Source organism: Leptosomus discolor, chromosome Z, assembly GCF_034619465.1.
Source record: "Leptosomus discolor isolate bLepDis1 chromosome Z, bLepDis1.hap2, whole genome shotgun sequence".
NCBI lineage: Eukaryota > Metazoa > Chordata > Aves > Leptosomiformes > Leptosomidae > Leptosomus > Leptosomus discolor.
The window spans coordinates 54,904,375-54,927,458 of record NC_141419.1 but is presented as its reverse complement, the minus strand read 5'-3'; positions in this window follow the sequence as shown (position 1 = coordinate 54,927,458).

Sequence of the window (23,084 nt, the reverse complement as noted above, 5' to 3'; positions counted from 1 at the left end):
GAGATGTGTGTTTCTGTCAGGTTTACTTTCTTTACTTTACTTTCTTGTTATTTTGAGAACAGAAATATTTTGAGTTTCATGAGAAGAAATACAAACCTTTTTATGTTTAGAAACTTTAGCATTTTGTACATCTTTTATGTTTGTTCAGTTTGAACGCAGAATGAAAGATGGGCCACAGAGACAAAGATATGGCATTTCTTTTAGATGTGGATAACCATCATCTCGTACAATATAGTACAGACTGAGACTATTTACATTTTAGCTGCATCTATTTCACAATTTTTAGGAAAAAAAACCTCTCAGCTTTTATGGTGGATAACAATTCCAGGAGGATTCAAGGAGAGACTTGAATACAACTGCGCATCACATACACTTATGCCTTTCCATATTTGTGGTTGGGATTTCACTTCCTCCATCTGTTAAGACACAATATGAGGAGACAAGTGAAGAAGGCTCTGTCCCACAAAATTATTTGGTCTGAGAACTGAAGACTACTTACTGCATAAGGCAAATCTCTGTGGAGAATAACATTAAGTGTGTTTGGACCATCGGCTGTTTTTTTCAGCAGAAGCTATGGAGAAGACAAAGTCTGGTTATTCTACAGCTGAAATAGCCCTGTTGTGCCCCCCATGTAGAGGTTATGGCACCCTTTTGAAACTGGAAAGCTTAAAGTTTGTTTAAATTATATCTGGTCCTTGGGCATTAGGAATGTTACAGTTTTCTACAGGTTGAGGGGCAAGTTCTCTGTTAATGAATCATCTAGAAATCTCATAAAATGGTCAGCTTGTCTGTCTTTTTCAGGGAATTTCTGCACTGTTCTGTAAATGGCATGTTGTCTCAGGCCCATCTGAAAGCTGAGGCTAAACAAAACTGTAGGCCAGCCTGCTAAGTGCAGTTTCTTGCCGTGAGTACATGATGCTAATTCTTTACGATTTTCATTGCTGTCTGTTGGATTCCAGCTAGAACATAGAAGTTGTGCAGAAGAAATACTAAACAGCCTGAGAAATGCCTATTTAAATAACCATTATTCTTTCCTACAAAGATATTAAAAGTCACTTCATATTTAAAGGATTGGAGAAAATTTGCTGACTCTCTGTTCGCCAGGAAGCAGGACTCAATATCCTTTTAATGGTACCAAAATAACATGAATTTGTTTACTTTTGGTGCAGAGATGGGCAGGGAGGTGAAGCTGAGACAGTGGAAATTGATTGTTCATAGAATTTTGCCAAAGGTCTAAGTTTTATCAGGTTTGCTTCAAGTTTATCATTCCGTAGTGTAACATACACTATATTTCAAAAATTACCTGAAGCAATTCACAATCTGGGACCAGAGTTCATCCTCCCTGTTTTTTAGTACGTGAAATCAAAGTAAAAAAATGAATCTCTGTGTGGTTACATGTGGTTCCATTCTTGTCTATATGGGCTTTTGATATATACCTTCAAGGTACAGAATGTGCAAGTCTGAGGAGGATCATCTAATTTCACTATATTTAGTTCCACAGCTTTTATCTCTGTGCATATACAGGCTAAACTTCCTTTGCCTCAGTCACACTTTTGTTTTCCTCTGGTTTGATTTTGCTGTATCTGCATTTATTTGACAACCTGTGGCTTAAACATGTTTTCCTGTCTAGTGGAGGTTTCGCTGATTTGTGCCATATGTTGTCTTATATCAAATTATTTCTTCTTTGCCAACACATTATTTTTAGCTGCTCCGTTTCCATACTGGAGTTGTTAGTTCTTTTCTTTTTTTTTCCTTTCTACCTTTCAGCTATGATTTTTTTACTTCCTGTTTTTAACCCTTTCTTTTCTGTTGTGCTAACTGTGAACACAACTTAGCACATGTGATACTTCACTACAGGCAATATGCTTGACTTAAAAGTAATATGATCAAGTGAACAGTCCATATCATTTGAAATGACAGTGAAAACACATAAGTGGTCTGACATGAACGACTTGATAAATCTATGATTAGTCCTTGTTAACATAGAGACCAACTTTTCCTGGTTTTTATGAGTTACTGCAAGTCAACTCATTCAATCTTTTTTTCCTTAAATTTCAGTGTAATTAATTAATTAAAATCAATGTAATGTTAAAAAATAGTGTATTAAAATAGCGATATAAAAGTCACATCTGTCATCAGGAAAGGCTGCCATTTTATGTATTTGTCTATGTGTGTAGGTATGTCTTATATTCTATTTCACCTCTTTTTCATTACCTTTTTAGATGTAATGGGTCTGCCTGAGATGCAGCCCTCATCGTGCTGTGCAGTGGTAGCTAGATAACACACCAGTGTTTTGACAACTGCTGAGTAGGGCTCACACAGCATCAAAGCTGTTTCCCCAACATTTCCCCAATAGGCTGGGGGTGGATAAAAACTTGGGAGGGGATATAGTCAGGACAGCTGACCCAAACTGACCAAAGGGATATTCCATACCACATGACATCTGCTCAGCAATATAAGATGGGGAAAACAGGAAGAAGGGGGGGACATTCGTTTCGCATTTGTCATCTGGAAAAACTGCTATGTGTACCAGAGCCCTACTTCCCAGAAAGTGGCTGGACATCGCCTGCTGATGGGAAGTAGAGAATAAGATCTTTTGTCTTGCTTTTGCTTCCATGCGCGGCTTTTGCTTCATTAAACTGTCTTTATCTGACCCACATGCCTGTTGCTGTATTTTCTCTCCCCTGTCCAGCTGAGGGGGTAAGAGTGATAGAGTGGCTTTGGTGGGCACCTGGCATCTGGCCAGGGCCAAATCACCACATCAGAAAAAAAAAATTGTTGGATTTATTTTCTGCAAATGTTGACTATTGTAGGATTACCACCACTTGAATTAAAATAATCTTTTGAACTCTTTTAGTAAGGCTGTCACTGCTTTACAACACATATACTACAGCTGAGTAATACTGCAGAAATTGCCTTTCCTGGATTTAGTTTATTGGTTGTCAGTAATATCAAAGGTGAAGTAGCTTGGTCTTCAGCAAGGCTGCTAGATGTGCTGGTCAGTGCCTGAACGATTAATTCTAACAAAAACCCCTGTTACTAGAGATACGTTTCTCTGCATAGGCTATACCTGAGTTGACAGGCTGTTGTTTGGTTACACATTCATCGTTCCACATGCCTTTTGTGATGGTATCTTTAGCTTTTCCTCTCCCTTCCACTGTTGCCGCTGTCAATATTTTAAAGGCAGTCTATGCTTTTGCTCTATAAACTATGTCCATTGCCCCTAACCTCCAAAAGCTCAAAGCCACAATTTGTTTTTTTAAAATATGTACTTATTCTGCATTTTTGTGCGTAATCTTTTCAGACAAATGTGACAATTTATTGTAAACAAACAGCTATTGTTAGTTTAGAACCCATTTTTCTTATTGTAATCTCAACAAGAAAATTCAGTTGGAGTGCACTACAAAATTTCTCTATAAAAATATGTTAAATATATAAGGTAATAAAATAAATTATGTAGTATAAATAATTTGGAAAAACTAATTCTCACAGCATTCCTTTAAGATCATGTCCATATTAATTCTTACTGGAGTCTGTTGCATTTGCAGAGGTAATTACTATTTTTTTAGTTTACTATAACTACAAGATTTGCATGATTTCCTCAGCTTGTTGAAATATCAATAGAATTCTGTTAAATCCCATGACTAAGATTTGGGTTTGACCTGAATCAATACAGTAATAGAGATCTCCTCAAAAAGGAATAACTTCTGACCTAAGTTGCTTCACCTGCAGGCTTGTTTATAAAACCTCATTTTTTTTTATAGAACTGTTCTCTCAGATGACAGCATCAATGGCTTTTTCCTCTTTTATGTGTGTGTGTGTATGTGCACGTGCATGGTTTAATGGAATTCACTGTAATGCTCTTACATTTTCCTCAGAATTGTGCTATCAAAGAAGTAACATGGATTTTAATTTTTAACCTCAGTTTTTGGGACATGATTTTAGTTGCTGTTGAACAGGAGTCTACAAACACCTTAATTTAAAAAGATCCTAAACTAAAATGCTATAATTCTTCTGATTTTCTATATTTTTATTCATGTTTTGTCTCTACACTTTTCAGACATATCTATAGAAATGGACAAGGTATCAGAAGAAAAGATATATTGCATTTTATTCACAATGGAATTTACAATGTAGGGAAAAAGAAATTCTGATGCCACAAAATCTTGATTCCATGGATAGGTGCACAAGATCACCTGAAAAAAAGTCCTAATTTTGTGACACCACCCTACAGAAACTGCATCAGATTTTGAAAACTATCTCTTACTGCAGCTTTAGGGCTACTTTGTCATGGCATTAATTCCTGGTGAAGAGTATTGTGGTTGACTGATGTTGCATGAACCAGTGTAGATTGTCTGAGTGAAAATAAGAAGGCTGTATCACTGTAGTTAGTCTTTCTTTTTAATGGAGAGTATGATGACCTGCACATTGAGACATCTGGCAGAGCTCTTTCATCAAGAAAAGAAATGTGAAAATAATTTTGAATTACCTAAGGTAAACAAATAATAGGATAACTTGAGGTTAACTTTCTTGGTTTGCATAACAGTATTTGTGAATGTTTAGACACACAAGTTTAAAACTCAATGTACATATTTTCTTTCTTGCATAGTACATTTCAGGCCTTCAGTAGAAATTTGCTCTGGTCCATTCCTCTTTCACAATGCAGCACCTTACTGTGTAAATAACGTGAAAACTTGGTGCCAGCAGACCTAGGTATATGTTGCAATAGATTCATTGCACTTCTACTGTAAAAAACTCACAGCAGCTCGTGCAGATTTTCTTCTCTCTTTTTGGCTGTCTTGCAGTCTTGAAGACTCAAGAACTCTATAACTTCCTTAGGTGAGGGGTACATTTCAAAGCACTAAACTGCCCCCGGCAAGTGCAAGATGACAGCATATTACCTCTGTGACACTCTCAGATAATGAGTACGGAGAAGTGGAAGATGGATGGTGTTGGCCATCCCCGCCACGGTATGATCAGAAGAGCTTGATAAGGACAGAAATGATAGAATACTGATTTACTGTTGGTTTGAAAGCATATCTGTTTCAAATATTCTCATTTCCTGTACTATTAACAATCTACTGTTCCTTGGACCTGGGGGAACAATATGTACAATTACAACTTTCAGAAGATTCTGAGAAAGTAAAGAAACTTTTCTTACCATACAATGAACACTTGTTTGTAACGTGGCCTTTAGAAATAATTGATCACTTCAAATGTGTTTTTATTTTAGAAGTGGTTTACTGATTGGGAGCTATTCTGTGTGTTAATTTCAGCTGCTAACCTTGGAGCGAAGCTCATATAGGGTATTCACATATAGAAAGCGCCTACAGATTTTTTTTATATTAAAAATTTATGAACTATCTGTGGTTAATTTTCTGATAATGTTCTTAATTTCCCAGTTTGTCACATAAGAGCACATATACATCTTCTTGAAAATAAATTCTATTTGTCTCCATACTAGAATGTTATGTCTTTTTTTAAAAATACCTTTCCTGTTCATAAAATATTAGAAAAGTATTTATTTTTCATTATTTATTTTTAGAAAATAGACTACCATACTTTTTATTTTGACAACTTTGAAGAAGGGATCATAAAAGTTATCCAACACCTAGTAGTTCTGACATTAAAATAGATGAGCCACATATAGATAACTAGTTTTATTTCTTACTTGGAATATTGTATAGTTAAGGTAACCTCTCCAAAATAAACCACTCCTGCTTTGTGAAGTGGAAAAGTTTTCAGGAAAAATTTCTTTAGCGAAAGAGTAGTCAGACATCAGAACAGGCTGCTCAGGGAGGTGGTGGAGTCACCATCCCTGAAGGTGTTCAAAACACATGTAGATGTGGCACTTCAGGACATGGTGGGCATGGTGGTATTAGGTCAACGGTTGGACTCGATCTCAAAGATCTATTCCAACCTAATGAGTCTATGGCTCTATAATTCTCTGACTAACACCAGTGTTGTAGATCTGTTTTGAGGGGAATACCTAATATTGTCTTAGGCTACTTACCATGCACAATTGTACTTGCTAGTACAGTGCAGTAACTGGAGAAAAAGCCTGTCATATTATTGAGTCTTCTTAAAAAAACCTAATCTTTGGCTCTAACTGCTGTTTTAGTTACAACTTGGGAGTGAAAGGAGACATGAAAAAATTTATATCCATTATTTTTCATCATATTGTAGAATGCGTCACTTTTGCCTGCCTATTTTGAATAGCTTTATGTTTCAGTAACTTTTTTGAGATTATAGTAGTTTGAATGATGTGCTGCGAAAGGGTAATCTAAGCATTTCCCCATGAATGTGCTTGCATATTAAAAATTCAGGGTGTACAATACTGAGGAAGCAGACATTGGATGAGACAAGGGGCAGGTCTGAAGGAGCCTTGCTGCTTTTGACTACCATCCATTCTGACTATGTTGTATGAAGGTAACTCATACTTGTTGAATAGTTCTTACATGGATAGTCAAAGATTAAGACCTCCAGGAAGCTAAGGTAAGGATAGGACAGAATAAAAGACTATGGAGGGTCAAACCAAATGGAAATTGTTCTGTTAATTTTTTCTCTAGAGTTTTATGTGTCAACAAATCCTTTGCAAGTTGTATATATATATATATACGCACATATGAGATACTTTTTAGCCATCAGTGTATCTTTGTAATAGGAAAAATCTGCCACATGCTTACAGCATGTAAGAATAGTCTAATTATCCTTTGTAAATTACATGTGCACTAATTCTAGTTATATATGCCTACTTTCATATTACAATCTACTGAACTTCCATGCTGATTCTTTTATTAGCAGTCCCTAGATATGAATGGAATTTCAGATCTAATAAGTATTTTTGCTAGAGTCACAGATGTGAACATAACTCTGTCCCAGCTCTACCTATCCACGTGTACTGGCATCATATATGACCAATATGACATGTTTGGAATGGATTTCATAATTCTTTTTTTTTTTCGGATGGAACCAGGAATAACAGCCTATGTCAACCGTGTCTGCTATGCAGACTGGAGTTGTACCATGCATCTCTTCCTTTTGGCAAACTATGATACTGACATTTTTTTACATTTTGTTGGTAAATAATGAAAAAAAAGTCAAAGTAATATGCACGGTATCTGAATATTAAATTTAACGTATATTTCAGTGAAAAAGGATGCTCTTTTCATATAGCACCTGACTGCCATCAGAAGAAACAGGCCCATTTCTCTTTCCCTCTTTTTCTTAGCTGATGCTGAGACTTGTTTGGCCCTATAGTAAGCTGAGCATTAAGGAGGTTGTGGAGAGCTTGGAGCTTTTTTTGGCTCAGGGACCTGAACCAGATCACTACCACACAAAGGGCACCAACACTTTTAGTTGTTTAGGATTTCTTAAGGGCAGAATTACATATATAAAAGCACATCACAAGAAGATAGGGGAGATCCATTCTTCTCTTCCTTTGCTTTCCCCCCCTGTTGCTAAGAACCATATAAAGGGCCTGCCTTTCCCTGAGAACAGTCCAAAGTTGTCAGGGATACCCTGACTGAGGAAGATGAAATTGGCCTCGACAGCATCCCAGTATACCCGTGAGAAGATGAAAGAAGTGGATAAAGAATGTTGTAAACAGGTTTGAGGAGGTGATAAGAGACTGAGCAAGAAGAGACTAAACAAGTGAATACCACAGAGCAGAAATTTGGCAAGAGAATGAAGTGGGAAATACAGTAGGAGCTCCAGCCAATCAGTATGTGAATAGAGGTGAATGGACAGAGGTACTGAGCGAATCATTTTAGCAGCCTTAGTGCATGAAGTGGTGGACAGACAAGAAAGGTTATAAAAGGGTATGTTTTTTCTGATGCTCCATCTCGGCCATCTTGGCTTTTGTAACTTAATAAAGGCTGCCTTCTTACATATATATTCTTGTCGTGTCCCGTCCAAACCGTGACAAATGGTGACCCCGACATGATCTTTGAAGGCGACGTGCTTTTGGCACAAAGAGATTCTGTGTGGGCTGCAGGACAGCTTGACCTGACCTCGGCACAGAGAGATTTTGTGTGGGCTGCGTCGACAGCCTAGGCTGCATGGCGATTTGCAGCAGGGACGGAGCCCAGTGAAGCTTGAGAGCCATGTGACTTGGTCTGGTCTGGACCTGAACTTCACTTCGCACCTGATAATGTGAGCCACCGGGAATAAAATTATAATTATGGGCCAACAAATAACGGAAGAGGAAGAGACAATATTGTCTACCTGGAAGGCCCGATGAGAAAGAAAAGGTGTAAAACCCACCAACCACGGGTTGAAGAGAATGTTAATATGGAGTGAAATGCAGGGATTTGAAGCTACTGCAGCCACTGCCTTTAGTGTGACTGCCTGGGAAGAAGTTGGGCGGAAAATATGGAGTGCAATTTCAAAGGGGCATAAAAAAGTCGCTAATAGAGGAAAGAAGAACTACAAGCAATTTAGGACAGAAGGGAGATCGTTCCGGGCCCTCTGCAGTGGCGGGGAGAAAACCATGTACTGAAAAGACTAGATCCCGCCCTTGTAAGCTTCCCCCCCCCCCTCCTCCTTCCCCCTCCTCCACCACGGCCGCCGCCGGTTCTGCCGCCGCCGCCCCCGCCCGCCCTCCCCCTACTCCACCACTCCACCTGTTTCGAGTGGTTCCCCTCCCCCCCCCCCCCCCCCCCCTCCGCCTAAGGAATGTACAAGATGATAATACCGGGTTAATACCCTCGGCACCCCCACCGGAGGAGCCAGAAGCTGGGGGGGGAAAGGGGAGAAAATGATAATAGTGAAGAAGATGAGGAACTAGATTTGAATGCAGCTATGCAATCTTTGCAAATTTCTAATTAACACAACCGACGTGCTCAACCGTGGACCCTACCCCCTGCTACTGTAACTGTTACACCGCGGTCTCCCGATCGCTCTTGGGAAGACGTTAGAAAACAAGCTGCAGAGCGAGGCGAGTGCGTCCTCACCTTCAACTGCCAGGGCAAGGCGGCCCCGCCCCCCGCGGCCCCGCCCCCGACGGCCTGGCCGAGCACCTCCCGTAGCCCCCCCCCCCCCCCCCCCCCCCCGGTGAAGAGGAAGGAGCGGCAGGAACAACAGAGCGATGAACTGACCGCAACCCCCATTCCCTGTTCCACCCCGCCCTGCGCCGCTCGGGGGGAGGAGGAAGAGAAATCGGGAATGTGGTTAAACCGGGGACAGAGGGGACGGGTGCGAGGAAGGTGTTTTGGGATTTGCTTTTATGAGACAAGGATGATGGCGGGGAGGGATGGCAGGCGGAGTATAGATTCGGCGGCGTTGGGGGGCGGAATGATTGTGGGAAATTTATGCTGTTGTAATTGTGGTGAAGGCCCGCACGGTGGAATGTAACAGGTGTGTGTGTGGCAAGGTTTTGGTAGGGAGGGGACAGGGGACCGCCGGCGTCACCCCTGGGGTCACCCTAACCCGCCCCTCTCCCCGCCCGCCCCCCCCCCCCCCCCCCCCCCCCCCCCCCCCCCAAGAAAAAGCAAAACGCACCTCACATAGGAAAAAAATTCTTGAAGTGCAATGGAGAATACCTGCCTGGTAACACTTGGTTGTTACTGAGTTTTCTCAGATTCAGTTGATGACGCAGATGCGACAATCTCTGTCCGGCTGCAGGAGCCAATGAGGACAGGGACCCCCTAGGCACACCCAGGGACCTTTTCTCGGGGGACTCCCTGACTCATCTGGCTCGCTGCAGGGGCAGACACGGTCCATCTACGGAAAAAGGTATTCTTTCTGGTCTGCTTCTGTAATTTGCTCAATGCTCACACTGTGCACTGGTCGGCATTGATGTCAATGTGTGTTTTCACCACTCGCACTGGTATTTGACTACGTGAATTGGAACTTGTCTGACATATGTATGATATTGAATCTTAGGCTGCTTGATGCTATAGTTGCTATTGTAGTAATTATATTTGCAACTGTCCTCTTATGTCTTTTGTGTGAATGGTGTAAAGGAGCTTCTTATGTGATAGTGTAAAAACTGATTATCAGTATTTGAATGCGTGAGTGAGTGAGACACAGTGTTATTGTTATCATTATATGAATGATATTTTGTTAGCTGCACCTTGTTTGCCACTTTTAGATGAAATAGAAAAGGACACGCGGGACAGTTGCTTCAGGGAAACCGCAAGAAGAGTACGAGACGGCCGCGAGGATACAAAATCCTTCTTACAGCCCCTGGAACACTCCAGTGTTTGTAATCAAAAAGAAATCAGGAAAATGGCGATTGCTACATGACCTACGACAAATTAATGCTGTTATAGCTATAATGGAAGCCCTACAACCGGGCCTACCCTCACCTGTCATGTTCCCTATGAATTGGGAAATTATTGTAGTGGGTTTAAAACATTTTTTTTTACTATCCCATTGGCCTCCCAAGACGAAGAAAAAATTTCATTTTCTGTGCCTTGTTTAAATCATGTGGAACCTTCAAAAAGGTATCAATGGAAGGTTTTACCACAAGGCATGAAAAATTCGCCAACAGTTTGTCAATGGTTTGTAGCACAAGCTTTGTCGCCTGTGAGGGAGAAATTTCCCACTAGTTATTGTTACCATTACATGGGTGACATCCTGTTAGCATCGAGCAGCAAGGAGCAGTTGAGAGACATGGAGAATTTGGTCAGAAACTCATTATAACAATATGGATTAGTTATTGCCCCTGAAATATTTGGGAATGAGAATTACAAGTAAACAGGTTGTGCCACAGCCTGTGAAACTCGAGGTTAAAACACTTAATGATGTACAGAAACTGATGGGATCTTTGAATTGGATCACGCCCTATCTTGGGTTGACAAATTCGCAGTTGCAACCATTATTGGAATTATTAAAAAATTCTACTGATCCAGCAGAACCCAGAATATTAAATGAGGAAGGACTAGGTGTAATTCATATGGTGGAACAATCTATACATGAGAAATTTGTCTCTCGAATAGACTGGTCTCAATTGATACAATTCTTTGTACTAATTGACACAACTGTACCATTTGGTGCTTTGGTGCAGTTGAATCCTGAGTGGGATGACCCATTACATATTTTGGAATGGATGTTTTTGTCTTTGCGGCCATGAAAAACTGCTCCTGGATTGTTTGAACTTATTGCTGATGTTATCATAAAAGCTAGAAAGCAATGTCTAGAACTAACAGGGCGTGATCCAGCTACAATTGCTTTACCTATTCAAAACTGGTATTTTGGATGGTGTCTGGCAAATAATTATGAGCCACAAGTGGCCATGGTGAGTTTTCAAGGGCAAATATCGTATCATCTACCATCGCACCCGCTACTGAAATTTGCTCGAGAAGTACCGTTTGGTCAGAAAAGCTTAAGCCAGCCAGAACCTGTAAAAGGCCCCACTGTCTTTACAGATGGTTTACGAAAATCAGGTAAAGCAGCAGTAATACAGTATGAAAACAACAACTGGAGCAACAAAGTAGTATATCAAAAAGGTTCTCCACAAGTAGTAGAGCTGCGTGCAATGGCTGTTGTTCTTTCTATTTTTACTTCTCCTGTAAATATTGTAACTGATTCAGCATATTTAGCCAACGTGGTTACTCAATTGGATAAAGTGGCCTTGACCATGTCAGACAATCAAATCTTATTTGAGGTGCTTTTGGAACTCTGGAAGAACATTCAACAATGAAAAGAACCTTATTTTGTTACGCGTATTCGTAGTCATACCACTTTACCCGGATTTTATACAGAAGGTAATGCAAGAGCAGATGCTCTTGTTTCTGCTATGGCTCTGAGTACTGTTCCTAACATGAAGCAACAAGCTGTATTATCACATCAATTTTTTCATCAAGGTTTTCGAGCTTTACAATGGCAGTTTGGTTTGTCCCACACTGAGGCTCGTTCTATTGTAGCTGCCTGCCCTGATTGCCGGGGAACTCAAACCCCAGTGTATTTTGGTACTAATCCCAGAGGCAGGCAATCCTTACATATTTGGCAAACTGATGTTACTCATATTAATGAGTTTGGCCGACAGAAGTATGTTCATGTTTCTATTGACACTTATTCTCATGCTTTGGTAGCGACAGCACGTAATGGAGAAACAGGAAAAGATGTGATTCGACATTTACAGAGGGCTTTTTCTATGCTTGGGGTGCTACGCCAAATTAAAACTGACAATGGCCCAGCATATGCTTCACAGAAAGTTCAAACATTTTTTAGTTTATGGGGTGTTACTCATGTTACAGGCATTCCCCATTCCCCAACACAACAAGCCATCGTTGAGCGTGCACATGACACGTTGAAGCGGCAGCTTCAAAAACAAAAAGGGGGAATGATTGGGGAACCGCCTCAGGCATGTTTAGATAAAGCAGTTTATGTTATTAACTTTCTTCATTATGGGGACAGTTCTTCTCTACCTCCTCTTTTTCTACATTTTTCTTCTCCTTTTTCAAAACAGGATTTGCAAAAGGGTGTCAAAGTGCATATTAAAGATTTTGTTACTGGCCAGTGGAGTGGACCATGTGAGCTAATAACTTGGGGCAGGGGTTACGCTTGTGTCTCTACAGATGCCGGCCCTCGCTGAGTTCCTGCTTGGTGTGTTCGGCCTGTGCTGGCACCTGCATCAGGATGAGGAATGGGTAGTTTCACAACCCAAGCAGAATGTCTCGGTAACTTTAGCAAATGTGATGCATCAAGAAGCTTTGTGCCTTTCTACTGCAAACCATGAAAATCCATTCTCCACGTGTTTGGTTGGGTTGCCATTAGACATCTGACCATTCAGAACTTATTTTCAAGAGCATACAGCAGCTAAAAGATGGGATTAAATGTTTGACAGAGGATGATGGCTTAGATTGACTGACAAGGATGTTTAAAGGGTGGGGGCTGTCTGGGTAGTTAATATGTCTGATTGAAACTGTGAGGGTAGTAATCTTGGTAATTGTGACCATGCTTTTAATGTTGCCTTGTCTTGTCAGTCTTCTGCAAAGGGCCCTGCAGAAGACTGTTCATGCAATATTTCTTGCACAAAAACAAAAAGGGGGAATTGTTTGGGATAGCCTGGCTGAGGAAGATGAAATTGGCCTTGACAGCATCCCAGTATACCCGTGAGAAGATGAAAGAAGTGGATAAAGAATGTTGTAAACAGGTTTGAGGAGGTGATAAGAGACTGAGCAAGAAGAGACTAAACAAGTGAATACCACAGAGCAGAAATTTGGCAAGAGAATGAAGTGGGAAATACAGTAGGAGCTCCAGCCAATCAGTATGTGAATAGAGGTGAATGGACAGAGGTACGGAGCGAATCATTTTAGCAGCCTTAGTGCATGAAGTGGTGGACAGACAAGAAAGGTTATAAAAGGGTATGTTTTTTCTGATGCTCCATCTCGGCCATCTTGGCTTTTGTAACTTAATAAAGGCTGCCTTCTTACATATATATTCTTGTCGTGTCCCATCCCAACCACGACACAAAGTTTTTTCAATAAAGAAGTGAAAAGCTGGCTCAGACTGTCTTACAGAATTATCACCAGAGATTGAGGAGAAAGGCAGACTGATGCATATTTTTACAGGAAGTCTTGCTTTCTGGGGACTCAAACTGGTGTCATTTTTATTGTGGCAATAAGTGACCCCGATTAGCTGCTTTGCTTTCATAGAAGATTCTTAAACAACAAGCCATTGAAGAGCTCAGATGCAGTCTTCCTTTTCTTTCAGATTATTATTAATTTTATTTTAATTATCTTGCTTTTGCTTTGTTTGTTTTTCCAGTTGAGTAGTCAAATCTTCTAAGATAATGTTTCCATTTCAGTTGCTTCATTTAGAAACATTCAGCTGTAAGGGTTTCCAGTTATAATTCATGTGTTGGTGACAGATCAAAACTTGGATTACAACTCAATCCTCCACTCTTAGCACAACTGTGATGGTAGTACATTCTGTAACGGTGCACAGACAGAGGCAACTCCTAAAATCCTGAAACATTTCTTCTACAAGATTCATGAATCCAAATCCTTGGATTGCAAAAAGCTCATCATGGAAGACAGAGCAATGTTCATGGTGAGCCATCAGGGTATTTTTAAAGTAGTTTACTAAGCTGAGCTGAACTGAGTATAATTTAAATACCTGAGGAATTCCACTTCATCTTCAGACACCAACAGAAGTGTTAATCATTGTTTCCAGAATCAAACAGGAAAATATTTTTATCTTGGTCCTTGCCTAGTCCTGCCTAATTACAATTGAGTGCCATACCAGAGATCTCTCAGATGTGTCTAAGTTTCTAGCTTTTACTTAGAATATTATAACCAGTAATAAGAACATAACATATGAAGTTGGACTCTGTAGTACTGAACAGAGTACTTCAACAAGTACAATGTCTTCAATGTTTTCTTCTGTGCTCTTGGAAAAAGTAAAATTCAAATGAGGTAAAAATATTTAAAGGTAAAATTCAAATACTAATAGATTTGAAAAAAGGATTTTAAAAACTATGGATCTACTTTCAGATTAAGCTCAGAATTTCTAAAATTAATTCCAGTGACATTTTAATTCAACTGACTCTAATATCGATTCAATAATTAGTGTCTTGATTATAAACTAGTTAGAACTTTATTACATTACATCTTTTCTTCACACAAAAGATCTCATTGCCTAGCACAGATAACTGAATGGGACTTAGGTAGCATAGATACTCTGTGTCACTAAGACTTTTTCCATGTCAACAGTACCTTAAAGCATTTTGAATTCAACCTTAATGATCACTACAGTCTTTAGTCCCTTTGTAAATCAGGCAGCTTAATTTTATGCTCTTGGAATAGACTCAATATTGAATCTTGCCTCCTAGTACTAAGGATGGACTTTGTTTTTTGCAGCACACATACATTTTCCAATAAAATTTCAAGCTGCTTTATACAAGAATAAAGTAGATCTCTAGATAATAATTTTGGGTCTCAAATTAGGCATCTGAAGAACTGTTGTACATATGTTTCAGTTATACAGTTGCTATTGACATGTGTTTAGTGTTCTTATGGGCTCAAATTCTTCGTTTTCATTACAAAGCAGGTATGGGGATCGTGAGATTTTTCACATGTCCTCCAGCAATGGGTCCCTTTTGGTTGGAGATCAATGCAACTTTCAATGTGACTCTCAGCAGGAATATTAAGGAATAGAAGAATGGATATTGCAGAATCCAAAGTTGGTTTCCTATTTCATAGGTAGGTAAGAGAAGAAGGAACATCATGGCGACAATTTTTTTTTTTTTTTAAAAAAGGAAAAATGGTAGTTTTTCATTGATTGCAGAATGATTTGCCTGAGATTTAAACTGCATAATGGAAAATAAAACTTCCTCCCCTCCTTCGCCAAGCATGATTGGTGGCTTTGACATTTCTTAAGGACAGAGTTTATAAATGAAAACGAAAAGTAAAGGAAAGATGTAACTATTTGAAATTTTGCCATAATTTTGTTCCCTTTTACTGAAACAGGCAAAAAGTCACAGATTACCTTAGGTCCACATTCTTTTAGGAGAACCCCTGAAAGATTTTTAGTTTCTCTGTGTCTCTCTCTTATCGTTTCTGCCCTATACACCATTATAGAGTAACAGTTCTATGCATTCTATTCTTCAGCTTGATTTTGTTGACTTTCAAGAAGTAGGGCAGATGGAAAAAGACAAATCTACTTGGTTTTATTCATTAGAGTGGTAATATATTTTAAATTATTTGCATACTGTGGCATACCCTAAATTAGTCATTCCAGCTGTTAAGTTTGACTTTTCCATTAAAAAAGCTCTTATTGTGAAGAAAGAGGTAAGAAAAAATAACTGTACTGAATTAACTGTATTATACCACGAACTTTAGTAGAAAGCAGAGACTTATTAACTAGAAGTCTTTGAAACAAAAATCTTGAGATTTTAATATTTGATACATTATTCTCCAGGCTGCACTACTAGACTAAATTAATTCACCTCTGAATGCTGATATGGGGTATTCCATGACTGAAAAGAGTTTAAGTAATAATATGCCTCTTTCCTTTAGGGCCAGATAATGTTTATCCAGTTTTTAAAATAGATTTTCCACAGTCTTGCAGTGAAATGTAGCCGGTTGTTGGTTTGAGGTTTATTTACAATGGTAACCCTATCAAGTTTCCACATCCTTCATCATTTTCAACTTTGACTTTATGACAAATAGTTTGGTTTACAAAGAAATAGCATCTTGGTTTATTCAAGCACTAGCATAGCTATATACAGTGACTCCATTTAATAGTGTAACATTCTATACATTTTCTTTCTTTGGGTTTCAATCTGTGAGCACTTGCATATGTGCTCAACTTCACCGCTTTGGTCACTCAGGTTGAACTCTATCACTTGGTATGAAGGGAAAGATAGAACTCATCTTGTACAGGGTAGCTTGGATCTAAATAAGTAGGACATCTTGTGTAATATTAAACTCATATAACCATTCCTGCAGTTCAAAACTTAGGAAAATGCTATTAGCTATATCACTGAAAACAGAATTCTAAAGATTCAGTAGCAAATACTTACATGCAATTGCTTTCTGTGGTAGATATAGTAATATATGGTTATACCATATGCTAAGAGATTTTAAGACAACTTGCTATGTGACAGCTTTGTAGTTTCTATGTTATTTTCTGACTTTACGATCAATTTTGTATGGATGATTTAGTTTAGTTCTGGTCTACCTAACCTCCTGAGCTAGTAGATCAATTGTATGTCAGGTGAAGACCCCTGTAGCCATTCAGCCGTAATATGACTTAGTCTTCCTAAGAAGCACAGCAATGCTAAAATAAAATCCCTGCGGTGGTCAGGCGATATGTCCAGAGGGTAAAAATACTACTTACTCAGTTTGCTGATAAAAGGTCAAGATTGCCTTTCTATTTTTTTTTAATGGAAGAATATGCATCACAGGGTAGACATCTACCATCCAATGTTTTCTCAAACTAGGCATATTCTTCGTACAGCATTGCCTGCACAGTCATTTATGGCTATGCTACCATCTGCAGTACTTAGTTAAATTATATCAGAACCCTGCAGTACTTTGTCCTGTTATACTGTTTTCTGATTATTATATTGTGTGGAAAAAAGTCTGACAATTATTTCACCATTTGTACTTATCAATCAACTCAATAAGAATTCTCTAAGTAGAGGAAAATGTGGTTTTAAGTAAATACAAATCAAATAGTGTATTAATACATGGGGAGAATGTAAGATCAATGATCTGACAAAATGGTAATTAAAAAAAAACAACACTAATTATAATTCAGTTGCATATAATTCAAAGGCAAAATTAATTTATTGTTTCTTACTTGAGAATAAAACAACAACTTCCTATTGATTAATCTATTTTATCAGTACATATAAGACATATTTAAGCCCTCCAATTGGAAATAATGGTATTGGAATGGTGCTATTTAACTTCTCAACCTTGAAATTAAATTTCAAGAACCCCACACAGATAGCAGAAAATTGACTTTCCAATAAAACAATTTCACAGCTGTTTTTTTAGGTTTGTGTTAGTTTGCAAATATTGAATCTGAATTGCATTCTTAATTAAAGCAAATAAAAAATTTGGCATAGTTTTGTACTGAGGAGTTGCCAATCTGTTAAGCTCAACATACGCTGAATATTTTATTTTAAAATGATTTATTGGAAAATTGACCAATGGTCATGGACAATATTTTGTTTATTTTCTTAAATGTCAGCAGTTTTAATAATTAAATATTATTATGTACTCAAATGCCAAGAACACGTTGGTAGTCAAGCTCTATAAACCCCTTAATAATTATGTTATATAGGACTGTCAGTTAATAAAATTTGTTCCAAATGTTTCTGTCCATTTTCTGCTAGTATCCAAGTAACTCATGTTGGAAATGTTAACTAGAATAAGAACTTAACCTTTTTTTTTTTTTAATTTAGGAAGGAGAAGATAATCTTCCTTACCTCTCCTTAAGACAATACATGTTCAAATAGGAAGTGTTAATATTTTAGTTATTTAGAGGGTATATCTGGTCAAGAAGAAAAAAAACAATAAAACAAAACCACTACTGAAAATTAAACCGAAGGCACTAAAAATAGGCAAGGGCTTGCCAAGAACTCACATTATCTGCCTGATGCTAAAGATAGCTAGAAGACAAAAAGACAAAACCTTTTACCTTGCTGGGAATTACTTCAAGAGTCAAGACACTAATGCTGGGCCAGTGTTTTAAGGAATGTGTTTCTGAGTCCCTAATTAAGGACTTAAGGTACAAAAAAAAACCCTATAAGCTGTTATTCTCCCTTACTATTTTATAACCAATCAATAAATTTAACAAAAAGTGAGTTTTCTACCCTTAGCTTCTGAAGCTATAGTTGTAGACTACTTACGAGTAAATGGTTTTCCTTCTTTCATACCGTAACTTTGAGACTTGTCTTTGCTCATGTATATATCATAAACTACATAATGTATCTTAGGTAAGTGCAAGTGATCACACTGCCACATAATGCTCAGGATACAGAGAGTGGTTTAATAAGCGATGTAAGTGCATACTTGTAACTCAGACTGATGTTTCTCCAGCACTGCACATAAACAAGGCCCAAGCTTTTCTATGAGTCAAATTGTTTGATCTTAAAAGTACCATTTCCCTGAAAGCGTTCAACATCAATATGTACAGGAAGCAACCTGATGCAAGAATGGAATTTTAATTTGAGCAATCATGATCATGAAGACCAACACACTTCTGTTAATTAAAGACTTCTGCTTTGTTAGCTTTTGCATTGTATGTCTTCCACATCTTCCACTTATTTCAAACCTATCTATAGACCCTGAGTAGACTTCAAGTTCTTAGGTCTTTCTTCAGCAAGCCTGAAAACACTGGGATGATAGCATAGTTTTGTTAAACCTGGAACTGACCAAGTTTAAATAAAAAATTTATAGCAGGAGTGAAACAGCTGCTTAAGAGGAGGGTTGCTGTCTGCGTTTAGCTTGTACCCAGGGCTAAACTGTAACAGTTGCTCTGTCACCTGATGAATCCTCACCAACCAGGAAGAGGAAACAGGGAAAAAGGAGAGAAGACCTGTAGGTGAAAGTATAACAGATTTAATGAAAACACCACAGGTACAGACAGAAAAACACTAGCTAAATGAATATGCTATTGTCAGGATATACTGCAAAGTAGTCCTTAGCAGAAGCAGAGGATGAGCAGAAGCAACTCCAACAGGAATAACTTCACAGGAGCTCCTCCTCTTCGGTAACCCTCTTCCTTTTATAATGAGCATGACATGAAGGTATGGGCTACACCTGTAGATCACTCAAGTCAGCTGCCCTGGCTGGCTTGAGCCTGCCAATGGCTGACCTGTGATTCTATCCCAGCCAAACCAGGACAGTTGCCAAATTTCATTTCTTTAATATGAAAAGCACAAACTGATGAATATAGAGCGAATATGTCAAATACAGGGACTATCTAGCAGTCTGCATCAGTGTGGGAAGAAATAGCAAGACCAGCAGTTTTGTCTGTTTCTCAGTATATATACAGCAGGTATAAAGGACATATATGAAATGTCAACTTACATTAGATATTTAGCTGCAGGTATGGGTGCTCCAGTTCTGTCCTTTGTCTTATTAGCCATTTCAACCACTGTTCTTCGATTTCTCCATTTTTTTAATTTTTAAACAATTCAGTCTAAGCTTGTTAATATTCACCATTGAGCTTCACCAGGAAAAAACCAACGAAACAAACAAAAAACAAACATGGCTCCCCTCAAAAAAACCCCACAAACCCAACCAAAACCACAAACAAATGACCACAAAGCGTCAATACGTGAAGAATAACTACTAACTAAGGATTGTTACACATGACTGAGGAATGCATACATTTCAAAGACCTACCATTTCTGAAACTTTGTCCTGGCTTTTGCTTTTATCAGACCTCTCCTGATTTATGAAAAATTCTAAGATTAAACATTTATATAAAATTAAAATCAGAAGCTATTGTTACAGTAATTTTTTTCTAATTTGACTTTTAGTTTAGAAATAAATTCATGAAATTAAAAGTCAATATAATGTTTGGAAGTCAACATTAATGCATTTCTAAGATTTGTAAGATAAGATTGAGATACAGCAAATTTGAAAAAAAGAAAGTTTTCCCGGTGAAGTTAAAAAACCAGTAATTTGCTTAAGCCTGAAATTTCCGTGGAGACCTCTTTCTTTATACGGATTAGATATTTCAGAGAGTTGGAAAGCTATATGCTACTGAGTGAATCTTGCTTGGATCCACTGAGTCTAAAATGCATTCTTTCATCATTTTTGACCCATACTGGCCAAATCTTTCGCAGATTTCATGTAAAAATGCCACAACACCACATGGCTAGGGATTTATTAGAGGAAAATGCAGAAATATAATCTGGAAAAATCTTTCTGTGTCAAAGCTTAGGGCTATTGGTAGAGCAGGTGCTGCAATTCTATGTTATTAAGCCACTATCTATCATATTTGAGAAGTCATGGCAGTCTGGCCAAGTTCCTGCCGACTGGAAAAGAGAAAATATACCCCCCCTATTTTAAAAGGGAAAAAAGGAAACCCAAGGAATTACAGGACAGTCAGTCTCACCTCTGTGCTTGATAAGATCATGGAGCGTATCCTTCTGGAAACTATGTGTCCTAGGTTACAGTGTAAAATGTGCCCCCCAAAAAAGTATTCTATTACCATCTTCAGGAGCTGTTGAGACCAGGTGGGGCGGTGCTCCCTGCCTCCCCCCTCTGGACTATCTTCTGTTAATGGGCACAACAATGCCTTATCGCCTGACCCATCGATAACTCGCTCCTGGACTATCTCCTGTTAATGGCCCAGCAAGGAACTGCCTCACGACTCCCCATCCCATTGTGAGATGCTCTGCCCGGGGAGGGGGGGGAAGGAGCCAAGCAGTCCATGCCAAATAAAAACAGAGATTTCGAACACCCTAGCAGCCTTCTTCCACTGGATTCCCGGAGGAGTTTTTCCCCCCTACTGGAGTTCCAGAGGACAAGAGCTACCTACCTACCACTGGACCTTCGGAGGAAGACCAGACTCTTTTACCTGATTGCTGCTTCCACAGAACTACATCCATCGCTTCAGGAGGACTGCAGCCAGCATCTTATCGGACTGCTACTGCCACCCTAACAGGGTGTCAGGTTGTGTTTCTGACTCTGTCAGTGTAAACCAGTGCGTTGTTTTTTCTGCCTTGTGTTATATACATATATATATATTAGTAAAGAACTGTTATTCCTATTCCCCATATCTTTGCCTGAAGGCCCCTTAATTTCAAAATTATAATAATTTGGAGGGAAAGGGGTTGCATTTTCCATTTCAAGGGAGGCTCCTGCCTTCCTCAGCAGACACCTGTCTTTCAAACCAAGACACTATGCTAGGGCATATGGAAAATAAGGTGGCTTCACCAGATACATCATCTACCGGGACTTGTATAAGGTGTTCAACACTGTCCTGCATGGCATCCTTGTCTCTAAACTTGAAAGACATGGGTTTGATGGATGGACCACTCAGTGGATCAGGAATTGGCTAGATGGTCACACTCAAAGAGTCACAGTCAATGGCTCGATGTCCGAGTGGAGACCAGTGACAAGTGGCATTCCTCAAAGGTTGGTATTTGGAGCGGTGCTATTTAACATCTTTGTCGGTGACATGGACAGTGGCATTGAGTGCACCCTCAGCAAGTTTGGCGATTACACCAAGCTGTGTGGTGTGGTCAATACGCTGGAGGGAAGGGACACCATTCAGAGGGACCCTGACAGGCTGGAGAGTTGAGCCCAGGCCAACCTCATGAAATTCTACAAGGCCAAGTGCAAGGTCTGGCACCTGGGCTGGGGCTATCCCAAGCACAGATGCAGGCTGGGCAATGAGTGGATTGAGAGCAGTCCTGGGGAGAAGGACTTGGGGGTGCTGGTGGCTGAAAGACTCGACATGATCTGGCAATGTGTGCTCACAGCCCAAAAAGCCAATTGCATCCTGGGCTGCATCAAAAGAAGCATGGTCAGCAAGTCAATGGAGGTGATTTTCCCCACTGCTCTGGTGAGACCCCACCTGCAGTACTGCATCCAGCTCTGGGGTCCCCAGCACAAGAAAGACGTGGACTTGCTTGAGCAGGTCCAGAGGAGGGCATGAATATGATCAGGGGGCTGGAGCACCTCCCCTGTGAGGACAGGCTGAGAGGGTTGGGGTTGTTCAGCCTGGAGAAGAGAAGGCTCCAGGGACACCTTATTCTTGTCTTCCAGTAATTCAAGGGGGCCGAAAGAAAAGGCAAGGAAGGACTCTTTATCAGGGAGTAGAGTGATGCCATGAAGGGTAATGGTTTCAAACTGAAAGAGGGTAGATTTAGATTAGATATTAGGAAGAAGTCCTTTCCTGTGAGTGAACAGGTTGCCCAGAGAAGTTGTGGATGCCCTCTCACTGGAAGTGTTCAAGGCCACGTTGGATGGTGCTTTGAACAATGTTGTCTAATGGAAGGTGTCCCTGCCCATGGCAGGGGGAGTTGGAACTAGGTGATCTTTCAGGTCTTTTCCAACCCAAACCATTCTATGATTCTGCGATTCTAAGATTCTGTGATCCTGTGATTCTATGAATCCATTATTATTGTCTGTGCTCTCTGGGCAGGTAAATAAAAGACTATAGCATAGTTAAGCAGATTCGGGTACATGTCATTGAAGGTATGTTCCTAGGTAATTACAAAATGTAGTCACTACCGTGAAAAAAACTTCAGTCATTTGCCAAGAATTACTACAAAGCCCAAGAACTTAATGTCCCTTATATTTAATTTGGTATTTCAAAATCACTGTGTGAAGAAATTCAATAAACAATAAACATCTCAATTACAACTCTACCATGACTCTGCATGTAGTTCGGGTAATCACGTATGCAAATTGCTAGGTAGGTATATACATAGTCTAATGCATGTGCAAGAAACTGATTTACGTGCACAGCAGGATCCTACTTTTTTTTCAATATGGTAAAATACAACTAAAAAAGAAGATGGTGGATTTTATCTGTCTTTAGTGCCACACTGCACAACACAAGAGATGTAAGCAGTAATGCAAACAGACAAGGCACCTTTGAGTGTCCCATTCTTTAAGTAGTGCAAGAAAGAAAATATTAGAATGTGGAGATCATTA